Raw genomic sequence first — 26,427 nt, 5'->3', positions numbered from 1 at the left:
TCATCAACTGTATGACATATCCATCCAGTCTTCAGTACTCTTCAGTGTCATCACATACAAAAAGAATTTATTCTTTCTATTCTCGTACCGTTTATAATTCACTTCCATAAAGCCGGACGAGGTGGCCGAACGTTTCTAGGCGCTTCAGTCTGGAACCGCGCGGCCGCTACGGTCGCAGGTTCGAATCCTGCCTCGGACATGGATCTGTGTGATGTCCTTAAGATTAGTTAGGTTAAAGTGGTTCTAAGTTCTAGGGGTCTGATGACCTCAGCTGTTAAGTCCCATAGTGCTCAGAACCATTTGAACCATTTGAGCCATCACTTCCATAAATGTCTATACTCCAGACGAATACTGTCTGAAATGACTTCCCTATATTTTTATGTACATGTTACAGTCAGCTCTGATTAGTATGTGCGCATGTAGAAACAAGCGGAGGATATTTTGAAAATCTGTTAAGACTTTCTTTTGTAAAATGATCTTCCATTAATAATTCAAAAACAAAGGGTTTTCGAAATTGTACAGTGAGTAATTCGCCGTTAGTGTTGTTGAAATATTTGTTATAGCCCGTAATTTCATATGAGTATTCACAGAAGAGAAGTCCAATAGATTCGAGACGTAGTCATAAAAATGAAGGCATAGTGCTGGAGAAGGCTACCGTATATATCCATGAACCACAGAAAAACAATGATTTACTATGCTTAGTCACAGAAATGTCATATTATTACTCAATTTTATGAGTTCAATATGTGCTCAATATACCCGAGATACCTACAGAAAACAAAAACTGAAAAATAATAACTCAACTTTCTTGAATGCAAACACGCTGTTTCACAGATTACAGCAGCGTTGACAATGGATAATTTCATAACAAAGTCAGCAAAACATATAGAAAGTTAGAAAATACAAGACATGTCCGGTACATGTTAACTGGAATTCTCTCTGTTCAGTGGTGTTAATCCATCTTCATAAAATGACTGGTATACAGATAGGATGAAACATCTCACCAACTGTTCATATCTCGTTGGTTCAGTGCATGAATGCCCCATCCTCCAAAGAACAGCTTCAACGTACCTATACACAAAGTTACAGATGTAGAAGCTTTTAGACATACACATTCTTCTCCAACGCATATTCTTGGACGCTTCTTCTTTTGTCAACTTGTCCAGCTCCGATTTGGTATTTTTTAGGAGTATCGATGGGCTTTTTTTCTCCACAAGACTGTGCCTTCCATTTATGTTTCTTCCCGACGCTAGCTATGGCATTTACCTCCATTTTCTATCTACATGTTCGTCATTTTCTGGTTTTTAAACATTTATATATTTTGTCATTATTATGATAACGGCGGGAATGGGGCTACATTTTTTTGGCGTATGAGGCATTAAAATAATGATAAGACGAACAAACTGCAACATGTAGTGTACATGTTAGTATTACATGATCCAAAAAAAGTAACTTAAAACACCAGCAATGATGTTTGCAATCTTCTGGCATTCAAAGTCTACCAACTCAAAATGAGTGGTCTTTTATAAACTACTGTAGATGGCAGGTGGGATTTACCACTTACTAGAATTTTTAGGACATGTTAACAGATGCCACGAACTGTCCAAATACCTCAACGTCTTTGTATCCACATGTGTAGCACACACAGCTTCCGCTGCCACTGAAACTCTCACACGTCCACACATTCTGAGAGCAGGGGTCAGCCCGTTTTGATTTCCAACATTGCAGAGGTGTTCCGACTACCTTTTGAGACTCCTTTATCATCGACCGTTCACTGTCGTCTTGAGAAACGAGAGAAAGCCACTTAGTACGATACCTGAACTGAATGAACGTTGTCCACATCCTTCCCACATCAAGCGTAACTAATCAGCTATGCACGATTTTGCACAGTAAACAAGTCCCTCACAACAGCTTGGGTGGAACTCTGTTTTTAACAGCTTATGTCCCCCCGCCCCTTTCTTTTTTTTGTTACGTCTCACAGCATACTTCATCAGTGACACCGTGACTGGGGCAAAACATTTGACTGGGCGTGTTTAACATTTCTGCACTTCTACGAGGACGTGATGATTTGACCTGTTTTTTCCCCTTTTTATTTTCACGACTAGTTTGTGACACACCCTTGTCGCTTATTCTCAAAGATGCGGCGAAGAACGAATCGCATCGCCCGTCCCTCTTCTATACAACATCATCGCCCTCTTGCACACGGTAAATGAACTGAGCAGAAAAAACTGTGCATCACATTGACCATACTGATGGGAAAGCTGCTATCGTTTCTATATGTTTACAAAATACCCAAAACCAAAAAGCGCGCCACAGATATCGCATTTAGCCTCGAATCGATTGTGGACAACTGAAACGCCGTGCATTCATGAGGAAACTGCTGGGGAGATAATACACAAAAACATTAAATGTGTTCACGATAGATGATTATTCACGAGCAAAATTATTGTCTTTGTGCGTCATCAATAATTTTTTTCATGCGTCTATTACATTCAACATGAACAATACCACACGCGTGAATATTTACCGCGAAGTACAGTTTATCTGCAATATGTAACATATGGACGCACTATATTTCTAAGCAAGTAAAACAATCCATGATTCAACAAATATTTCCCCGCAGAGAATAAAAAAATTAGTTCACATTGTTGACTGTGTAATATTTTCCCTTCAGAATGGCCCAGTCTATCTCTTTTGACGTGCGTCTGTTTTATTCGCAACACGTACAAGTATTCTGTGTGTTTCAAAATCAATATCGGGGTTTTAAAGCTTTGTAACATCTATTACATTCAAATTACAATTATAAATAATACGTCAAATGAACGAGCAACTCAGTTTTTTTTCCAAATATAGTTTGTCAGTAGGAAAGATGACGAATAGTGAACAGAAAGCTTTTTGTGTTTTGCATTTTGTAAGAGCCGAATCTGTTGCTACGGTGCAACGTGTATTCCGTATTACGTTCCATTGTAATCCTCCAAGTGAAAATGATAGCCTTCGATGTATCATCAGTCTGAAGACACCGGATGTCTTAGCAAAGGCGACGACCAAAGTAGCTGAGGAAGATTTTAACGAATGAGAGCGTACTTCATGACTGGCCCCAAGACATCAATTCGGATACTGGTCGAGGTTCACATGCTAACGGAATGTCGCTGCATGACGATGTCGATTTTGCTGAACTGTGTCGTCTTCAGTGATGACCAGACATCTCCCCTAAGTTGAAACGTGAACATACATAATGTGCGCATCTGGGGGTCATAAAATCTCCAGGAGAGGCTACGAGTGCAACAGGACTCCCCCGAATTGAGTATTTTTTGTGCCGTATCCAGGGGAAAGTTTGTGGGCCTTTCTTTTTCGGTGAAGCAGCCTAAATGGTGTTTCTTACATTCATGCGCTACAATTATGATTCTTTCCCCAGTTGGTAGTAGGTGAAGCACAGAACTTCATTTGGCAGCAAGAAGAACCGTCGCCTTGTTGGCGTAACTCATTATGAGACTGGTTAAATAACGCTGCACCCGACCGATGGCAGCTTGTTTCGCATGACCTCCACGTTCACCCGATCTAACAGTATGCGATTTTTATCTTTGGGGACTAAAAGGGTCAAGTGCAAGTGCCTTCTCTGCCAGCTGCGCTACCAGACTTGAGAAACAGGACTGAAGCAATCGTTGCAACAATTTATCCGCATTCGGGAGGACGACGGTTCAAACCCGCGTCCTGCCATCCTGATTTAGGTTTTCCGTGATTTCCCTACATCGTTTCAGGCAAATGCCGGGATAGTTCCTTTGAAAGGGCACGGCCGACTTCGTTCCCCATCCCTCCCTAATCCGATGGGACCGATGACCTCGCTGTTTGGTCCTCTCCCCAGAATCAAACAACCAACCAACAATTAATCTAGACGCACTACTCCAGGTTTGTGAAGAAGTCGCCTATCGGTTCGATGTGTGCCGTGTGACGAACAGTGCTCACACTGAACACTTACAAGAAAAACTGTTCGAGTTAATGTATTATTTATAATTGTAAGGTGACTGTAATAAATGCTAAAAAGCCTTAAAACTCCGATATGCATTCTGAAACACCTGGTATACACCTACAACTACGATATTGTAGAGTTAAAAATGCCGTATAGGAAGCCATAAAATCGTCGCTACTGTAAAAAAAGTTAGCAAGCATACAAAACTGTGATATTTATTGTAATTTGTAATAATAGATCGGCTTGCAAAGAATTGAAAATCTGTGAAGAATTTACAAACTAACTCACTGGGTGCAAAAAAAATATATTTATACTGCAGGCCAAACTACAAATTTACAACGGAACTGACAAAATGTAGCATGTTGCACGAACCAAACATGTGAAAATTGGAGGCAGATATCAAATAAAAAGGTGAAAACTTCAAAAACAGGAGCAGAAATCTCGGGTTAATTGTAGGACCAGAATGCTGAAATGTGGAAAGAAATACGTAATCTATAAAGTTCCATTAGCAAACGGCTACAGCAATCTTATGAGCACGTATATCCGAGGACGACGTAAATGTAGAATTGGATAACTGAAATTCATGAAGACATAGAAGAAATTTAGCCAACGTGAGGAGTCAGTTAGGAATGGAACAATATTCAGAATCCTAACTGACAAGCCAAGATACAATTTTTTTAAAGACTATGTGACGCACTACATGACGGACAGAACAACGTAAACAGAAACAGGAATGTCGAACTTACACATGCTGAGTGGTAAACAAGTAATATAGTTACTAGAGAAGGAAACACACTTTTCTGCCCAAGTTCCACGAATTTTTTATTTCCACAATCTAGGTTTCGGATTCCAAGCAGATTTTCTAATGTGGAATGGTTTGGCATTTATGCAGGACACTGACGTTCTTCCGCTGATCAGGAACTGTAGGCCACCATCTCAACTCACCGACGAAATGCTGGAGGTGAAAATTTCCTCCACCAGCAGGGTTCAAACCGCCATACCTCCGAATCGAGCGCATTTCGTGACGGAGGTATCAACATTACCGAGTCACCTGTTTAGTAAATCATGGATGTAAAATAGTGGCACGAATTATTTACAGAAGAATCGAAAAACTTGTAGATGTCGACCTCGGAGAAGATCAGTTTGGGTCCCGGAGAAATTTAGGAACACGCCAGGCATTAGTAATCCTTGCTACGATATATCTCGGAAGGTAGCTTAAAGAACATTCAGTAGCATTCTGTAGATTTAGAGAAAGCTTTTGAGAATGTTGACTGGTCTACACTTCTGAAAATTTTAAGGTAGCATAAATAAAATACAGGGAGCGAAGCGTCACCTACAACTTGTACTGAACCGAGACTGCAGTTATAAGAATCGAAGGATTTCAAAGGCAAGCAGTGGTTGAAGAGGGAGGGAGAAAGATTTGTAACCTATCCCCGATGTCATTCAGTCTGTACACTGAGCAAGCAGTAAGGGAAACCAAAGAAACGTTTGGAAAGGGAATTAAAACTCGGAAAGGATAAATAGAAACTTTGCATATTCGTCTTGTAAATAAAAACCACCGATTCTTGCTGCAATGTATTTTATTTCTTCCAGAAAGGTTTCGTGTTTTACTTTAAGGCACCTTCAGTGGGATCGAGAATGACACAGTTTTGTAGTGATATGCGATACTTGTCGATTATATAACCGTTCGTCTTGTTTTTGTTTATGTAAGTAAGTAATTACTCACAGTTAATCGCGATTTTTATTGTCATCTGCGTTCACTCTCACCCGGTCACACGCTGGAGGTGGCATTATAACTTCACTTACGAAATGTAAAAACGTGTTCAAGATATGAACTTCTTTCTTCACAATTTTCATATTCTTTATGCTAATTGCTGTGGAACACTACTAGCCTTCTATCACTAGTTGTAGATGTTTTATCGAAAACTGTCATTTCAAGTCGTAATTACTGTGTGTTCACTCTACGTCTCTTCCTGTTTTGTTTGCATACATGTTGCCGTTCTAACGAAGTTATATCCTGAAACTATTAACTAATGTCTGCTCATTTCTGTGTGTGTGTGTGTGTGTTTGTTTGTCGGTGGTTATGCACGGCGAACTGTAGAATTCTCAGTATGAATGTAGTATCTGTCAGAGAGTGGTTGAAGGTATTGATGCTGAGCTTCGTTTTGGTTTAAATGTTTTGAGGAGGGGCTCATGCACGAGTGAGTGAAAAGGTGTTGGGTGGTATTATTATTATTATTATTATTATTATTATTATTATTATTATTACTTGACTAAAAGAAGGGATTGATTGATAAGACACAGTCTGGAGCCTCAAGGAATAGTCAATATGGTATTGGAGGGACGTTGTGTGTGTGTGTGTGTGTGTGTGTGTGTGTGTGTGTGTGTGTGTGTGTGTGTATGTGTGTGTGAATCTATTTGGAGGGAGGAGGGGCAAAAATTGTAGGAGATCATGGGATGAATACAGGAAGTAGGTACAAATGGCTCTGAGCACTCTGGGACTTAACATCAGTCCCCTAGAACTTAGAACTACTTAATCCTAACTAACCTAAGGACCTCACACACACCCATGCCCTAGGCAGGATTCGAACCTGCGACAGTAGCGGTCGCGCGATTCGACACTGAAGCGCTTAGAACCGCTCAGCCACACCGGCCGGCAAATTAGGTACAAATGGATGTAGGTTGCAGTAGTCATTTGGAGATGAAGAGGTTCGCACAGGACTAAAACCACAACATAAACAACAACAATGACAGATAGACAGACAGTCCATTTTTAATCCAAAGAACGAACAAACAATGCCCGCTCTTGACAAATCCCACAATGACAAATACGAAAGTTGTGTAATTATTGTGGTTCGATATGATAACACCCGCTCGTAAATCTAGAGATTATGCTATCAGTGATGTGACCTGCAGCCTGCTCACGTTCACTGTGGCTCACGCAGGTGCAAACATCACAACCGACTAGGTTGGCTCATCGATTACGCGATTCGTATTAAAACAGCTCCCTTGAGAAAAATGCGACAGTTTCTAATTAGCGCAGCTACGGTAAGTAACGGCCTCGGGAGGTCATGGGCCGCGAAGCAAACTTTGTGCGTAACTCATATCTACGCTGCTGGCTTCCCTACCGGCCCGAAGGTAAAAGTTTTTCACTGCTAGAGAGTTACACGAGCAATTAATTTTTTTCCTTTTTACTTTTCCTCCGCAGCTGATGTGAACGGCTTCGAACTTTGATTCTGACTGTGTGTTCTTCAAATGAGAAAAGCACACTTTATGTACTCTAACGGGATACACAACAAATCGGAGACGAAGCAATCCCGAGCCGCGCGGGATTTGCCGAGCTGTCTCGGGCGCTGCAGTCATTGACTGTGCGGCTGATTCCGGCGGAGGTTCGAGTCCTCCCTCGGGCATGGGTGTGTGTGTTTGTCCTTAGGATAATTTAGGTTAAGTAGTGTGTAAGCTTAGGGACTGATGACTTTAGCAGCTAAGTCCCGTACGATTTCACACACATTTGAACGTTTGAAGCAATCCCGAGAGATTTTAGTACACTTTCCCTTAAGTTCCTATGAAGTTGATTCATTCTTCACACCTGTGTAGAAAACTAAATTTAAATGCTACGTAATAGTACTATATTATTCTATGACGTAGCATATAAAATTGCTGATAAACTACCGGGTTGCCTCTTGTAACAGAAATATTCAGATCTAAAGGTGATTCCCGGGGAATGAAAACCAGTCACCGTTTTAAAAACAAATGCTATATAGACAGACGGTAATATCTGTTTGAAATGAAATAATCGTTTGGCATTCTTGGCCGGGAGCCCCCCCCCCTTTTTTTTGGCATTTTGTTCGTTATTGATCGTTGTGTTTGGTCATTGCGGACGTTACATGACATCCATTCAAGTTCATTTGTTTATTCTTCCACTCAGTTTTTTTTTTTTACTACAGAGGCGAACCAGCTCTCTGACCGACACGCTGAGCTACCGTGCCGGACCATTCGGGGGAGTTCGGCCGCCGTATTGTTAAGTTCTTTTTAGGTCACGCCACATGGGCGACTTGCGAGTCAATGATGGAAATGAGGATGAAGGACACAGAACACCCAGTCCCCTGCCAGGAATCGAACGCGGGCCCCCTGCGTGGAAGGCGATAACGCTACCGTTACGCTACGGACGCGGACAATTTCAGTTTGAAGACTGTAGACTGCAAGTCACCTCCGAAAATATTGTTCTAGGGCGTAGCGTGGGAATTTACTCATGGATTAGGCGGTGGAATAACCTTCCTATGTTCCAAACAAGTGTAACAGCACCTCTAACGTTCTCCTCCACGCATAAACGACATACACTGATCAGCCAGAAGCTTATGGCTATCGGCCCTCAATAGATATAAGCACGCCGAAGCGACAGCAGCGACACCTGGCGAAGAATGACTGCTAGCCAGACGCACTCACGGTGCACGTAATGTCAGCGAGCGTGCAGTCCGTGCGTAGAACGGGGAAGACGCGCAATCTATCTGAGTCTGGCCGAGAGCAGACTGTGATGGCCCGGAGGCTCGGCACGAGCATTTCGGAAACTACACGACTTGTCGGGTTTTCGAGTGCTGTGGTGAGTGTCTTGGACACGTGGTGAAACCATCTCTAGACATCGTGGGGCTGGGCGGCCGACCCTCATTACAGATGTCGTTGGCTGAGCAGATTAGTAAATGGAGGGGACAGGCGGCATACTGTGTCAGAACTAACGTCAGACTTTAATGCTGGGCAGAGTACAAATGTGTCTGAACACACAGTACACCAAACACTCCAAACGATGGGCCTCCGCAGCAGACGACCCATGTATGTGACAGTGTTAATGCATATGGAATAGGATCACATATACGTGAGTAGCTCGAAGACTTCTTAAGCAATACAACCCAGTGTGTTGTTCTAGACGGCGAGCTTTCATCAGAGACAATGGTATCGCCAGGAGAGCCCCAGTCAAGTATGATAGGACGGCTCTTATACTCTCTCTCTCTCTCTCTCTCTCTCTCTCTCTCTCTCTCTCTCTCTCTCGCTCTCGCTCTCTCTCTCTCTCTCTCATTCTCTTTCCCATCGTTTCTTGACTTGACAAAATTTGTTGTCGTGATGAATGGCAACTTCCTCTAAACCTCTAAACGTAGAAAAATCTAATTTAATGCACATGAGTACGAAAACATATCCTTAATGTTCGAGTACAGCATTAGTAGCGTGCTACGTGACACATGTCGTTTAAATATCGAGGCTCAAGGTTGAAAAGCGATTGGAACCAGCATGTGAGGACTGTGGTACGGAAAGCGAATCGTCGTCTTCGGTGAAAGTATGGTTCATCTGTAAAGGAGACCGCGCATAGGACACTACTGTTACCTATTATTGAGTACTGCCCGAGTGTTTGGGATCCCCCGCAGGTGGGGTTCAAGGAATAAATCGATGGGCTTCAGAAGCATGCTGCCAGAGTTGTTACCAGTAGGTTCGATCATCAAACGAGTGGTACATAGATTGTTCCGGAATTCCAATGGGAATCCTTGGAGGGAAGGCGTTCTTTCTACAGAACACCATTGGGAAAATTTAGAGAAACACCATCTGAAGCTGACTATAGAATAATACACTGCCACCATCGTTCAGTTCGCGTAAGGATCACGAAGACAAACAAGAGAAATTAGGGCCTTACGGAGGCATACAGACAAACGTTTTTCCCCTCGCTCTATCTGCGAGTGGGAGGAAAGGAAATCACTAGAACTGATACATTTGGTGGCTGACGAAGTATGTACACTCGTGGAAATGGAAAAAAGAACACATTGACACCGGTGTGTCAGACCCACCATACTTGCTCCGGACACTGCGAGAAGGTTGTACAAGCAATGATCACACGCACGGCACAGCGGACACACCAGGAACCGCGGTGTTGGCCGTCGAATGGCGCTAGCTGCGCAGCATTTGTGCGCCGCCGCCGTCAGTGTCAGCCAGTTTGCCGTGGCATACGGAGCTCCATCGCAGTCTTTAACACTGGTAGCATGCCGCGACAGCGTGGACGTGAACCGTATGTGCAGTTGACGGACTTTGAGCGAGGGCGTATAGTGGGCATGCGGGAGGCCGGGTGGACGTACCGCCGAATTGCTCAACACGTGGGGCGTGAGGTCTCCACAGTACATCGATGTTGTCGCCAGTGGTCGGCGGAAGGTGCACGTGTCCGTCGACCTGGGACCGGACCGCAGCGACGCACGGATGCACGCCAAGACCGTAGGATCCTACGCAGTGCCGTAGGGGACCGCACCGCCACTTCCCAGCAAATTAGGGACACTGTTGCTCCTGGGGTATCGGCGAGAACCATTCGCAACCGTCTCCATGAAGCTGGGCTACGGTCCCGCACACCGTTAGGCCGTCTTCCGCTCACGCCCCAACATCGTGCAGCCCGCCTCCAGTGGTGTCGCGACAGGCGTGAATGGAGGGACGAATGGAGACGTGTCGTCTTCAGCGATGAGAGTCGCTTCTGCCTTGGTGCCAATGATGGTCGTATGCGTGTTTGGCGCCGTGCAGGTGAGCGCCACAATCAGGACTGCATACGACCGAGGCACACAGGGCCAACACCCGGCATCATGGTGTGGGGAGCGATCTCCTACACTGGCCGTACACCTCTGGTGATCGTCGAGGGGACACTGAATAGTGCACGGTACACCCAAACCGTCATCGAACCCATCGTTCTACCATTCCTTCACCGGCAAGGGAACTTGCTGTTCCAACAGGACAATGCACGTCCGCATGTATCCCGTGCCACCCAACGTGCTCTAGAAGGTGTAAGTCATCTACCCTGGCCAGCAAGATCTCCGGATCTGTCCCCCATTGAGCATGTTTGGGACTGGATGAAGCGTCGTCTCACGCGGTCTGCACGTCCAGCACGAACGCTGGTCCAACTAAGGCGCCAGGTGGAAATGGCATGGCAAGCCGTTCCACAGGACTACATCCAGCATCTCTACGATCGTCTCCATGGGAGAATAGCAGCCTGCATTGCTGCGAAAGGTGGATATACACTGTACTAGTGCCGACATTGTGCATGCTCTGTTGCCTGTGTCTATGTGCCTGTGGTTCTGTCAGTGTGATCATGTGATGTATCTGGTCCCAGGAATGTGTCAATAAAGTTTCCCCTTCCTGGGACAATGAATTCACGGTGTTCTTATTTCAATTTCCAGGAGTGTATGTAGATGTAGATCGTCTAGTGTTGCTCCTATGGCTGTAATGTTCATCTTTGTAATGTCCAGCCACTGCGTGTTTGGTCTCACAGTTAGAACCCGCCGGATTCCTTCGAGTTGTGTTTCAGATTTACTCGAAGCTGTCCTCGACGATTCCATCATTATTAAGGTAGGCACAAGGCACTTGGGGCGAATTATTCTGACTTTCTCTGGTAGTCCTGTCTTAATCCCAACCATCTCTATAACCTCTTCATTTCTTAATTCGTCCAGTTTTGTTTTCTGTTTCGTTGACCTCAAGAACTATCTTCGAAGTCTGTGGTCGCGACGTGTCGGTCTTTGCGAAACTGCATGTTTCTACAACATACACCGACGAGTCAAACCATTACAACCACTTGCTTATAAGTTGTTGGTCCATCTTTGGACACAATACGTCATCGATTCTGGGTATCATGCATTCAACAGTTTGTTGGTAGGTTTGTTTAAGTATGTCGCAGCAGATGTCAACACACAAATCATGCAATTTTCTTAAATAGCAGGCCGCTGATTGTGTACCCCAGTGGGTTCCATTGGTTTTACATCAAGCGAATTTCATGGCCAAGACATCAACGTGAGCACACTATCATGCTTCTCAAACCGCTGTAGCAAGTTCTGGCTTTGAGACACGGACAATTATAGTGCTAGAAGGTGACATCGCCGGCGGGGAACACATCTAGCATTAAGGGATGCAGGTGGTCCACAGGTGTCGGTGTATCTGCGATTACTAACACAGGTTTCATGCGAGCGCAACAGACTATCTGCCATAGCACAATACTGCTCCCACCAGCTTGCGTCCTTGGCGAGCTGCACGTTTCTAACCGCCGTTCACCTCGATGGCGTTTGTGGAAACGACCATCGACTATCGTGGCAAAACTGCAATTCACCCAAAGAAGCCACACGTTCGCACTGATCGACGGCCGAATCCCGATGGTCCCGTGCTGTAGCAATCGTAACTGACGATGTCGTGGGTAAACATGTTAACACGTAGGGGTGGTCTGCTGCAGAGTCGCATGTTCAACACTGTATGATGAACGGTGTGCTCCGACACAATTATACCTGCACCAGCACGTGGTATATATGCCAAAAATCGCCACGTATCTTGCTTGACAGAGTAAGCCATACTCTAAGTCGAACCTTAAAGTGAAAAGTCGTGGACGTCCAACTTTTTAGCGCCTAGGGGTAGTTTCATTGTCCTCCTAACAATTTCCGTAAATGCTCTCAAGGCAGTAGCACGTGAACATTCGACCACCTACGCCGTTTTCGAGATACTTTGGGCAACAATAATAATATCACTTTAGTCAAATTCACTTACGTCAGCAGATTTCCCCTTTAGCGGCCTGTGTCGTCTCTAGAATGACTCCCCTGCCCTCTTTGATCCATTTATATATATAGTTTTCTTTCTGTGTATCTGTTTTATTACAGACTCACCACTCATTCCCGCACATATGTCGATAAGAACTTGTTCATTTTCCTGGCAGGAATCACTTCCTGAAGTTTACATTACCTTGTATATATGCATGTACACCGAAGAGCCAAAGAAACTGGTACACCCGCTGAATATCGCGTAGCAACCCCGTTAGCACGCAAAAGTGCCGCAACACGACGTGGCATGGACTCGATTAATGTCTGAAGTAGTGCTGAAGGGAATTGACACCATGAATCCTGCACAGATGTCCGTAAATCTGTAAGAGTACGAGAGGGTGGAGATCTCTTCTGAACAGCACGTTGCATGGCATCCCAGATATGCTCAATATGTTCATGTTTGGGGAGTCTAGTGGTAAGCGGAAGTGTTTAAACTCAGGAGAGTGTTCTTTGAGCCCCTCTGTAGCAATTGTGGACGTGTGGGGTGACGCATTGTCCTGCTGGAATTGCCCAAATCCGTCGTAGTGCACAAGGGACATGAATGGATACAGGAGATCAGACAGGATGCTAACGTACGTGTCACCTGTCAGAGCCGTATCTAGACGTATCAGCGGCCCCATATCACTCCAACTGCACAAGCTCCACACCATTACAGAGCCTACACAAGCCCCACACCATTACAGAGCCCACAAGAGCTTGAAAAGTCCCCTGATGACACGTACGGTCCATGGATTCATGAGATTGTCTCCATACACGTCCATCTGCTCGATACAATTTGAAACGAGACTCGTCCGATCAAGCAACATGTTTCTAGTCATCAACAGTCCGAGGTCTGTCTTGACGGGCCCAGGCGAGGCTAAGGGTACACGAGTGGGCCTTCGGCTCCGAAAGCCGATATCGATGATGTTTCGTTGACTGGTTCGCACGCTGACACTTGTTGATGGCCCAGCATTGAAATCTGTAGGAATTTGCGGAAGGTTTGCATTTCTATCAGGTTCAACGATTCTCTTAATTCGTCGTTGGTCCCGTTTTGCAGGAGCTTTTACCGGCCGCACGATATCGGAGATTTGATGTTTTACCGGATTCCTGGCATTCACAGTACACACGTGAAATGGTCGTACGGGAAAATCCTCTCTTAATCGCCTCCGCGAAGATGCTGTGTCCCATCTCTTGTGCGCCGACTACAACGCCGCGTTCAGACTCACTTAAATCTCGATAACCTGCTATTGTAGCAGCAGTAACCGATCTAAGAATTGCGAGAGGTGATCTGACGGGTATTGAACCCCTGTGTTCGAAGTGTCGGGTGAGAATATCTTGATTGTACGTATATATTTGCTGTTGGAGTGTGAGTTTATGGTGTTTGTATTTAATGTGCAATATTTATTATGGTATGGCCAAGTTTCTGGTAATGGTCATGATGTGGAATTCTGTTCTGGGGTTGGATGGATTTTGTCCCAAATTCCTGATGAGCAGGTGGTTGGAGTCGGAGGTTTGGTGGAAAAATTTTATGTATTTCTTTTGAATGTTTTAAGTATGTTAAGAATGTTTTAAGTACGTTAAGAATGTTTTAAGTATGTTATGATTTGTGTAGATGTCTCTGTTTGATTGGTACCGGCTAGCATCAGTAGCAATTCTGAAGTATTTATTTTGTACTTGCATTTTTGCTACATTGGTGTCTGCGGCCATTGACCAGATTTAAGACCCGTAGGTGATGGCTGGTCCGATGACGGTTTTAAAAATCTTATTTTTGGCTCGCATGTTTATTTTATTACCTTAAATGATGGGGTCTAGTCTGAACATCGTTCCTGTAGCCCAGTTGCAGATGTCTGTGACATGGTCTCGAAATGTCATCCTCTTGTCTACCTTGCCGCAGCCTATCACCCACCAACTGAAAGGGGTATGTCCCCGCAAGACCTTGAGCTCCAATCCGAATTACATCAAAATGTTATGATCGGTGGTGACCTAAATGCAAAACACAGATCCTGGAATTGTAATGCTACGAAAACCAATGGCAGAACGCTCCGCAGATTCCTGGACAATAATCCAAACAAATCAACCATAGCTTCCACACAGGCCAACGCACTATCACCACGACATGAGATGCCGCCCAGATGTACTGGATATCTTTTTATCTAAAAATATCTCGTGGAACACGAGAACCACGTTGGTCAACGACTTAGACTCGGACCACAACACCGTAATCCTTGAGATAAATGAGAACCAGGTCAACTTCCACGACAATAGAATTATCAAGGACATCAGCACAAACTAGATAAAATACAACCAACTGGTTGAAGCACACACTCCAGAATTACCTCCGCTTCAATCGAAAACCCAAATAAAAAGAGCAATAGAAGAAATTATCAGAATCATAAAGAATTGCGGCAAAAAATCCACAACAACTCACATCATCCGAAGAGACACACTACCCCCACACATGCGCAGCCTAATAATCGAAAAAAGGAACACCAGAAAGAGGTGGCAAAATTATAGAGACCCAGCCGACCGCCGAAAAACTGAACAACTAGCCAGGTGGGTCAAAAGGGAGGTACAACAACACCGCAGTGAGGCCTGGGAGGCAAACTTACAAGAAGCTGAAAGAAATGAGGAAAAATTCTGGAGAATCCTCAAAACTATAAAAATGGACGAAACATCGATACAGCCGATCCGTGGGGAACGTGGAATAGTCTACGACCCCATACATCGAGCTGAAGCACTGGCGGACTCGCTGGAGAGGCAATTCCAAGCACCAGAATCAGTGGACGACGAAAGTGACGACCACCAGGAAATGGTACTTAGGAGGGTGAACCGCATACTAGGCGCCCCGATCAGAACATCCTTCAATCCAGTAAATGCAGACACCATATGTCACCAAATCAGAAACATACATCCGAAGAAGGCAGCAGGCCCAGACTTCATCGAACCGCAACTTCTAGATCACTTACCACCAGTAACAATTTTCTAAAGTCCATGTATAATGCCTGCTTAAGACTTAACTAATTTCCCAAACCTTTGAAGCAGGCCCGTATCATCACTCTACCAAAGCCAATCAAGGATCTACTCTCTCCCCAAAACTACAGGTCAATTTCACTGTTAAATTTCTTAGGAAAGATCCTAGAAAAACTCATTCAAGCTGAACTGAAAAAGTTCCTCAAGGACAATGAAACAATAATTCCAGAACAATTTGGATTCCGCGAGGAACACAGCACAATCCACCAGGTGACCAGACTCGTTGAGCACATATGTCAAGCCAGGGGCGTAAGACACAGCAGTGGAGCGGTCCTGCTTGACATTAAAAAAGCGTTCGACAGGATGTGGCATTACGACCACATCTTCAAGCTGCATCAGTACAACTGCCCCAATCATATCATCCATACCATAGCTTCATTCCTCCGCAACAGGACGCTCTATGTTCATGTCCCAGGAGCGACAATTAATACTAGATCAATACAGGCCGGCTGGAGTCCCACAAGAACTGCGCAGACACCTGTTGTCTTCTATAGGCGTTGCCGACCGCAGCTCCGTGCTCTGCCTGTTTACGTATCTCTGTATTTGAATACGCATGCCTATATCAGTTTCTTTGGCGTTTCAGTTTATAACAGTTGTTCCTGGAGAAGTCACCTGAGGAGAAGCTACACAGAAATGATGTCTACGAATGGTAAAGACGTCGGCCATTAGACTCGACACGAACTATAAATCTCGCTAAGGAGCCGGGAAGGAATCACACCAAACGAGGACTTCAAGAATAGGCAATCATTTGTGCGAGTCCATCATCATCACTTTTATGCTGTCTGGGAGCGTTTGGGGGCGACAGGCGCCAGATTTAGGACCGTGTATCCCCGGGGGGAAGGGCTGCAATAAAACGGGACGCGATGTACGCCTCTTGTCATAAACGGAGCGCGTCGTAATGGCTAAACTGCAGGCGGTTCGCCGAAGAAATGTTTTCTGGAGCAGTCCACAAGCTGCTCAAATTACGTGGGCGATGCGCCAAACGTGAAAGGTTCTATTCGGCGTCTTTCCCGAATGGCTGTTAACTAAATCAGTCGTTGATTCCAACATTCCAACACAACTGAATTCTATCCCAATGTTCTCGACGTCACTCTGTTAAAGAGATCGGAAACAGAAATGTCTGTCGTCGGATACGTTTTACCAGTTGATTAGAAAAAGAACGAAGAAGTGCTGCTCCGAAAGGGTGGAATAAAAATATCGCAAGTTACGAAATTGGTAAAGTTTTGTTGGAGCCACTACGTTTTATTTTGATATGTTTTAGACTGTGTTTTGGTAATTTTAATAAGTAGACTGCCTACCTATGCAAAATGTGGCTATACAATGCAAAACGCCGAGCGCTGGGCGTCACACACCCCTACAATCGCCCCGTAGCAGCAGGGCAAAACAAAAGAAGGCTCGCGCCTGCGTGTCGATCGTTGGTATCTTACGCAGCATTATCTTTGCTTGACTGAATGGATCTTCTGTGCTAGTCACTACGGCAACGTATACACAACCTAACAGTTCGGTCAAGTCCACGGCAGGGGGCAGTTTTTAATGTTCTGACTGTTGCTACTGAAGTTTTAAACTTTTATAAATGTGTTAGTAGGCTGTAATGATTATCGTATCACATTTTCATGTTCAGTGCCATGTTCTTCTGTTTATAGACACGCTACTTGTGGTTTTTCCACCACTGTTTTAGGGATCACGCGAGGAACGGTCAGTGGAATTTCCTTTTTACAACGTTAGCGTTTGCTAGCTAGTCAGCAGTTCGTCACACGTACCAGCGAATCTATGTAGTGGCTGCTCGCGCTGTCTTATATATTTCATATAGTAACTGATTTTGCTTTTATATTAGCTTCTAAGGTGGATAAATTTTACCACATTTAACCATTTATAAATATTATATATTCCGGAGCTTTCGGCCTGTGGATGACCTCTCACAGACCTGTTACCAAGAATTAAAAATTAGAAAGAAATTATTGCGATTTGGACGACATTTTATTAGAATATTAAAGCAAGATATTATAGTGACAGGGAGGAGTAGTGTGCCTGTTGGAAGGTGGTTTACAAAGTTGAATGAAGAATGGTTGAATAATTAATTTGGTTGTCTGTTCTTTTTTTTGTTCCACTAATAACTGGCGATATTAAATCCCATCTGTGGTTCTTCCGCTGTCCCGACCGCGGTCGACATCAGGCTCCATCACGTCTAGCTGGGTTTCAGTGATTAATCGGTAAAGAAAGAGATAACACGGGGAATCCGCTCACCAAGACAACAGACAGACAGGTCTGTTTAGAGGTTCACATACTGCGTCAGTAACACGTTTAATGAGAGCTAGCCTGTTAGACGTGAATAACGGTTACTGCTCGTCAACAACGTTAAGAAACTGGCAAGATTCGTCTTGTTGCAGGTCAAGACGCAACAGTAATCAAATAGTACAAATTACGGACGTAATATTGAATGGTCCGAAACCTGCATTAAGAGAGAGTGCGCCGAAAGATAGCTGAAACACTAATAGTCATGAAAGATGACGACACCAGCCCAGGCAGGGGTGGTTGAGACTGTTTGTTACGGAAACATGATAAACGATTCCCGCGCCAACCGTCTGGCGTACACGCCATTGCGCCGCGTCGGCATCACAGCCGATTGATTATCAGGCGGAAACTGATTACTGACCGTGCTGTATTGTGTTATGAGATGAATGGCCGCTACCGACGTAACATGCATGCACGTCTGTGCATAATGGTGGCAGTTCACTCGCGGACCATGGTCACGGACTTGATGCATCTGCTAAGCACTGACTTCGACTGGGAAGTCGAGAGCGTCTGCCTTCACTTTTTTGTCTCGAGACCCAACGGCGCTGTCTGCCTCTGCCGACAGGAAGAGGAGCCCAGTGACCAACTTACCAGGTGCGCTTCTCACGCATTCGTTCATGCCCGTGACGACTGAGTTGGCGCCCTCACTGTTGCGACACATGCACTGAAGCGCCAAAGAAACCGCTATAGGCATGCGTATTCAAATATAGAAATTTGTAAACAGGCAGATTACTGTGTTTCGATCGACAATGCCTATATTAGACAACAGGTGTCTGGCGTAGTTTTTAGATCGGTTACTAATGCTAAACTCATAGGTTATCAAGATTTAAGTGAATCTCAACGTGGTGTTGTAGTCGGCGCACCACCGATGGGACACAGGATCTCCGAGGATGAAGTGGGAATTTTCCCGTACGACCATTTCACGAGTGTACCGTGAATATCAGGAATCCGGTAAAATATCAAATCTCCGACATCACTGTAGCCGGTAAAAGATCCTGCAAGAAGGGGACCAACGACGACTGAAGAAAATCGTCCAACGTGGCAGAAATGCGACCCTTCCGCAAATTGATGCAGATTTCATTGCTGGGCCATCAACAAGTGTCGGCGTGCGAACCATTCAATGAAACATCATCAATATGAGCTTTCGGAGCCGAATGCCCACTCGTGTACCCTTGATGACTGCACGACACAAGGCTTTACGCCTCGCCTGGACCCGTCAACGCCGACATTGGACTGCTAATGACTGGGAATATGTTGCGTGATCGGACGAGCCTCGTTTCAAATTGTATCGAGCGGATGGACGTGTAAGGGTATGGAGACAACCTCATGAATCCATGGACCCAGCATGTCAGCAAGGGAGTTTGCAGTTGGAGTGATACAGGACCCCTGATACGTCTAGATACGACTGTGACAGGTGACACGTATGTAAGCATTCTGTTTGATCACCTGCATCCATTCATGTCCATTATCCGTTCTGACAAATTTGGGCAATTCCAGCAGGATAATGCGACACCCCACACGTCCAGAATTGCTACAGAGTGGCTCCAGGAACACTTATCTGAGTTTAATGAATTCCGCTGGCCACCAAACTCTCCAGACATGAACATTAATGAGCAGATTTGGGATTCCTCGCAACGTGTTGTTCAGAAGAGATCTCTACCCCGTCGTTCTCTTACAGATTTGTGAACATCTCTGCAGAATTCATGGTGTCAGTTTCCTCCAGCATTACTTCAGATAGTAGTCGAGTCCATGCCACGTCGTGTTGCGGCACTTCTGCGTGGTCGCGGGGGCCCTACACGATATTAGGCAGGTGCATCAGTTTCCTTGGCTCATCAGTATAGAATAGCAGATCTTCAGCAAAAATCGCAGGCGGGTCATGTGTCCTTCCGCCGCCGGCAAGGAAGAACTGAAGTCCGAGTTAACGGCTCCTTTAGCTTCCTACTAACGCACCTTGTTGTACCAATTCCATATTAATTTAATCAGGCGTCAGAAAATTATAATCTCTTTACGGGCCGGGAGTCATGTCGTTTGGAAAGCCTACGGAGGTCCCTAATTGTTGAAGCAAATTCATTTGTTATGATTTAGTGTGCAATTATTGAACTCGTAAACCATTGGGCCGATCAGCCCGTCACTTATATCAATCGACTTGTAGTCTAAAGACAAAGCTACGTATGTTATCAAAAGCAACGACTAAACTTTGTTAGAGCACTGCCCATTGGTCAGAGGGCTGAACTGCCTGCTACTCTGGTCCGCAGCTCGTGGTCGTGCGGTAGCGTTCTCGCTTCCCGCGCCCGGGTTCGATTCCCGGCGGGATCAGGGATTTTCTCTGCCTCATAATGACTGGGTGTTGTGTGCTGTCCTTAGGTTAGATAGGTTTAAGTAGTTCTAAGTTCTAGGGGACTGAAGACCATAGATGTTAAGTCCCATAGTGCTCAGAGCCATTTGAACCATTTTTTGCCTGCTACTTTACCTCCACGTGTTCTGTGGCTGGGCCACACGATGTATCAGTGCTCGTACAGGAGCACCTGTGCCTGCATTTGGGGATCACTGGCAAGTGCACGGTACGGGGCACTTTTTAATCATATGTCAGAGTTCCTTTTCGCTGCATTCAGTGGTGGAGCTGGTTGAGGACATGCTCGTGCGCCTCTGCGAGAGATGACATTTGCGTGATTTTACCCGCACTATCTCAGCAGCGCACACACGCAAGAGACGAATGATCTGAGTAGTTTCCAGCCTGAAAGACGGCTACGGATGTTCCCAGCAGGTTCTCGCGCCATGTATGGCACCTTTTCAACTCCCTCCCAAGTGTTTCGCGTGTAGACTCCTTTATAGACAAATTTCAGTTTGATAGTTCTTGCCGACGAATCGTAGCCAGCTTTTCGCTTCACGTATCTGTAAAGATATGTCGCCGTACCTCATCTCTCCTCACAGGCAGCCAGCCCTTCGCTTCCCCTATCTGTGAACGTATGTCGCCGCACTTCATCTCCCTAGACACAGGTACACCCGAACATCCGGAACACATGGTCGTAATTTTGACTCAGTAAAGCCGTAGTCAAAGGACCATACTCTTTTTACATTTCGTGAAGGACACACGGTCGCATTTCTCCTCAATAGGCGCTGGTTCCCAATCTTCGCCCTAGGTTAATATTTTGCCTAGAGCATCAGATACGCGATGCTGCCCATGCGAAGCCAAGCCGGGTTGCCAGTTAAAATATAACGCATACAGGGTGAACGTAAATAAAACCATCTAACTGCAGGGAGTGACTTCTTTCTCTAAATGGAGGAAAAAAGGTCCTATGAACATGTGTCCGGAAATGCATCGTTGCCACGGTAGATGGCATGTTGCTTTGTCCACGTGCCCTGTTTTCCTTGTGTTCCAGGCTGTGCGTCACGCAGCTAACTGTAAGCAGCAGTATGGTCCAGTAATCACGTCTGGAACAAGCCGAGATGGTGTTTGTGTACGGCCAGGCAGATGAAAACGGTCAAGAGGCAGCACAGCTCTACCAATAAACGTACCCTCACAGACACAAACCACCTCAACCAACATTTCCAGCCCTTTTTAGACTTCTGTATGATCACGGATCCTTCAGGTAGATGAACGTGCAGGGAGGCGGTGGGCCGTCGGTACACCAAAATCGGAGGACCGGTTTCTGCAAGACACTGAGACGAAACTTAGTACAAGCCCCAGGCAAGTGCCCGCCGCATGGTGTAAGCCAAAGTATACTCTTGGCCATTAAAATTGCTACACCACGAAGATGACGTGCTAAAGACGCGAAATTTAACCGACAGGAAGAAGATTCTGTGATATGCAAATGATTAGCTTTTCAGAGCATTCACACAAGGTTGGCGCCGGTGGCGACACCTACAACGTGCTGACATGAGGAAAGTTCCCAACCGATTTGTCATACACAAACAACATTTGACCGGCGTTACCTGGTGAAACGTTGTTGTGATGCCTCGTGTAAGGAGGAGAAATGCGTACCACCACGTTTCCGAGTTTCATAAAGGTCGGAATGTAGCCCATCGCGATTGCGGTTTATCGTATCGCAACCTTGCTGCTCGCGTTGGTCGAGATCCAATGACTGTTAGCAGAATATGGAATCGGTGGGTTCAGGAGGGTAATACGGAATGCCGTGCTGGATCCAACGGCCTCGTATCACTAGCAGTCGAGATGACAGGCATTTTATCCGCATGGCTGTAACGATTCGACTCGATCCCTGAGTTAACAGATGGGGACGTTTGCAAGACAACAACCATCTCCACGAACAGTTCGACGACGTTTGCAGCAGCATGGACTATCAGCTCGGAGACCATGGCTGCGGTTACCCTTGACGCTACATCACAGACAGGAGCGCCTGCGACGGTGTACTCAACGACGAACCGGGACGCACGAATGGCAAAATATCATTGTTTCGGATGAATCCAGGTTCTGTTTACAGTATCACGATGGTCGCATCCGTGTTTGGCGACATCGCGGTGAACGCATATTGGAAGCGTGTATTCGTCATCGCCATACTGGCGTATCACCCGGCGTGATGGTATAGGGTGCCATTGGTTACACTTCTCGCTCACCTCTTGCTCGCACTGACGGCACTTTGAATAGTGGACGTTACATTTCAGATCTGTTACGACCCGTATCTCTACCCTTCATTGCCGGCCGCGGTGGTCTCGCGGTTCTAGGCGCGCAGTCCGGAACCGTGCGACTGCTACGGTCGCAGGTTCGAATCCTGCCTCGGGCATGGATGTGTGTGATGTCCTTAGGTTAGTTAGGTTTAAGTAGTTCTAAGTTCTAGGGGACTAATGACCACAGCAGTTGAGTCCCATAGTGCTCAGAGCCATTTGAACCATCTACCCTTCATTAGACCCCTGCGAAACTCTACATTTCAACAGGATAATGCAATAGCGCATGTTGCAGGTCCTGTACGGACCTTTCTGGATACAGAAAATGTTCGACTGCTGCCCTGGCCAGCACGTTCTCCAGATCTCTCACCAACTGAAAACGTCTGGTCAATGGTGGCCGAGCAACTGGCTCGTCACAATACGCCAGCCACTAGTCTTGATGAACTGTGGTATCGTGTTGAAGCTGCATGGGCAGCTGTACCTGTACACACCAGCCAAGGTCTGTTTGACTCAATGCCCAGGCGTATCGAGGCCGTCATTACGGACAGAGGTGGTTGTTCTGGGTACTGATTTCTCAGGATCTATGCACCCAAATTGCGTGAAAATGTAATCACATGTCAGTTCTAGTATAATATATTTGTCCAATGAATACCCGTTTATCATCTGCATTTCTTCTTGGTGTAGCAATTTTAATGGCAATTTTAATACCAACGTGACGTAATTTAAATGTTTTAATAACGGACTCACAAGGAGTGAACATGGAAATATTATTACTTGAGGTTAAAGAAGAAATAAGTCGAACGGCAATGTAAGAATTTTACTTATGTTTAATTTTGTGTAATTAAATTTGAAGTGATTTACTTCTATTGGGTTTATATGTAGTTCACATAGCTGGTGCCATGTAACCAACCGATATGTTCTCCACACAGCCCGCCTACCGCAAAAATTAGTATGCAATGAACTGTTGATGAAGCCCGACCAACAGACATTACATGAATTGATCAAAAATGATATTGGTATGTAATATACAAACCATATGAGTTAAGCCATTAATTGCAACTTTCCTATGACATCATCCAAATATGTACCTGCTGTATTCTTAGCATTGAGAATGGCTAGCTTCTAGCTGAAATCTAGATTGCCAATAAAATTTCAAAACAACGACTAATAGCTGAAATCTATTATTTGCAAATCAATTCTGAGTTAATACTGATATAAAATGAACATAATTTCAGGAAAAGGAAACAGGAACAATTCGTTTATTTAAGAAGGCGCTAAGAGATGACAGGAGAAGTTGTGAATTGAACAAGGACCCCTACTACCTGGCTGTTCCAGGTGGAAGGGCACAACTTCGAGCCAGTCCCAGATGGAGCAGCTGTTTCCTTAGATCTAAGTATAAATTGTACTGTATTACGTTATTTACAATGCTCATTATATATAATAAATTACACGTTTCTCCAATTAATTTTACTGTTATAGCTCAATTTCTAGTAATGCATTCTGGAAAATGATCTATTATGGGAAATTTACTGCTTACGTGGCATTTGACAGTAGTATGACATTCTCGAATAATTTTCTGGCAATGACGTGGCTTTTGCCGTGGGAGGGGAGCCTCGGGAGTTCGTCGGGCCTCGTCTCCCCGCGAAGTTATAGCTCAGTGTACTTCTGTAATGGTGGCCTTTCAGAAAAGAAACTTAGCAGTTATTTGCGTGTTACTTATAATCTTGTATGTGGGGACGTGTAAGCACTGGACAGCGAGAGGCGTCCTGTCTCACTCCGCCGCTGCGTTGCGACAGCGTGGCGTGCTTTGGTAATCGGCGATTGCGATTTAACGCCGAGCGTGACGTCAGCACAAGGGCACTGCGAGCAGGTGCGGAAAGTGGGTTCAGGGCTGCAGCCGGCGTGACAGCTCGCGGCACTCTAGTTACTGGAGTCGGCCCGTCACATCCACGATAGAACGCAGTCCCTTCTACTCCCCCATTTAGCTTCCTTTCGATATTTATCAATTTCCTATCTTGTATCATCACCACCTCTACCACCATTATCGTCTCGTCATGGTGCACAATCGATGCACACAGGAATTGCAACGTCGTACACCCATTTCTTCCTCGAGTGTTCGACATCCCAAGAACCAGTAAATTTTCCGTTCGGAAGATGTGCTAGCAGCACTTTCGCTTGTTTCTGTTTCTATCTGCTGTTTTCGATTTTTCTAATGTACACCACGGGAGAGTGATAGGATCAGTATGCAAGTTCCGTGAGGTTGTGTTCGCGGATTATGCTGTTGTGCACGGAGAAGTCGATACCAGTATAATTTTTCGAATTTTGGACAGTTAAATGTTATATCAGCTGCTTTTCAGAAACCTTTCATATAATTTTATACACAATATGTTATATTTCAAGCTAAAATTTTTGAAAAGGACTTACTCTATGAATGTACAGTTAAAAATTATTTTTTAGAAACATTTGAAATAAAGAATTATTTGCCACAATTAAAATTTCTATGATTAATTACGCAATCTAGTACTGTTTACTATATCTATTTCTGGATTCATTTACGAAATAGTACTCGAAATGAAAAAAAATTGTTTGTCAAGAAAAACTGTAAACCGTTTGGAATGTGGTTATTACCGCAGAGTGAAGGAGTAGTAAGCATGCCTCTGATGTTATCGAACGTATTTTTCTATTTTGGGCGAACAATGTAATTCGGCTTTGTTAATGTGAAAATTCAAATGAGTGTTTGCTGTACTAAAATGTGACAAAATATACTAACATAGAAACAAATATTCTGCAACAACCATCATCAATTTTTTTTAGATCAGTTCAACCATGAGGACCTAAAATGTGAGAATTTCAGCTTCAAGAATCAGACCCCTAGACAAGAAGAACTGGAACCGACTCTACAAGAAAAGATAAGTAACCTAAGAAATTTATTCTAATCTTACTCCTCTGTAATTTTCAGAAAAGACTTTGCTTATTGTGGACAATACGCCGGCCGGGGTGGCCGAGCGGTTCTAGGTGCCACAGTCTGGAACCGCGCGACGCTACGGTCGCCGGTTCGAATCCTGCCCCGGGCATGGATGTGTGTGATGTCCTTAGGTTAGTTAGGTTTAAGTCGTTCTAAGTTCTAGGGGACTGATGACCTTAGAAGTTAAGTCCCATAGTGCTCAGAGCCATTTGAACCATTGTTTTGTGGACAATAATTGGAAATAGGAAGGAGGGGGGAGATTACATAGTGACGTGCAGTAACACCTGGCAGACGACCCACGCTTACCGTTGTGATTAACAGTTGACCCACACAATCAACAAATGTAACGTTTTGTGTATAAATGGGGTGACGGACACGTTATTGTATCAAAACACGAACGCCGGGCAGTTACTGCAAGCAGTCACATTTATTACATATCTGGGATCACGCGTACAGAGCGCTTTAAAACTATTCTTAAGAAAGGGCAATACCAGGCGGCCGCGCGGGATTAGCCGAGCGGTTTAAGGCGCTGCAGTCATGGACTGTGCGGCTGGTCCCGGCGGAGGTTCGAGTCTTCCCTCGCGCGTGGGTGTGTGTGTGTTTGTCCTTAGGATAATTTAGGTTAAGTAGTGTGTAAGCTTAGGGACTGCTGACCTTAGCAGTTGAGTCCCATAGGATTTCACACACATTTGAACATTTGATACCAGGCGAGATCCAACGGAAGACGCCTAGCAGCCTATACAAACCTGCGTTTGACCCGTACTTAAGAGTTGCTTTTCAATATGGATCCTTTACAAGCTATAAATCCTAGAAGAAACAGAGGACATTCAGGAAAGACCAGCGCGGTTTCTCTACAGATCCGTTTCGTAACCGCGAAAGCGTCATCCGACGCGAATGGTAGACGCCACGAGAAAGGTTTTCATGTTATGGCGTGGTTCATCGTTGAAATTCCGACAGCGTACTTCCGTGGAGAGTCAACAAAT

The sequence above is a fragment of the Schistocerca gregaria genome, chromosome 2 (assembly GCF_023897955.1).
Source record: "Schistocerca gregaria isolate iqSchGreg1 chromosome 2, iqSchGreg1.2, whole genome shotgun sequence".
Taxonomy (NCBI): Eukaryota; Metazoa; Arthropoda; class Insecta; order Orthoptera; family Acrididae; genus Schistocerca; species Schistocerca gregaria.
Note: the sequence above shows the minus strand (reverse complement) of the source record.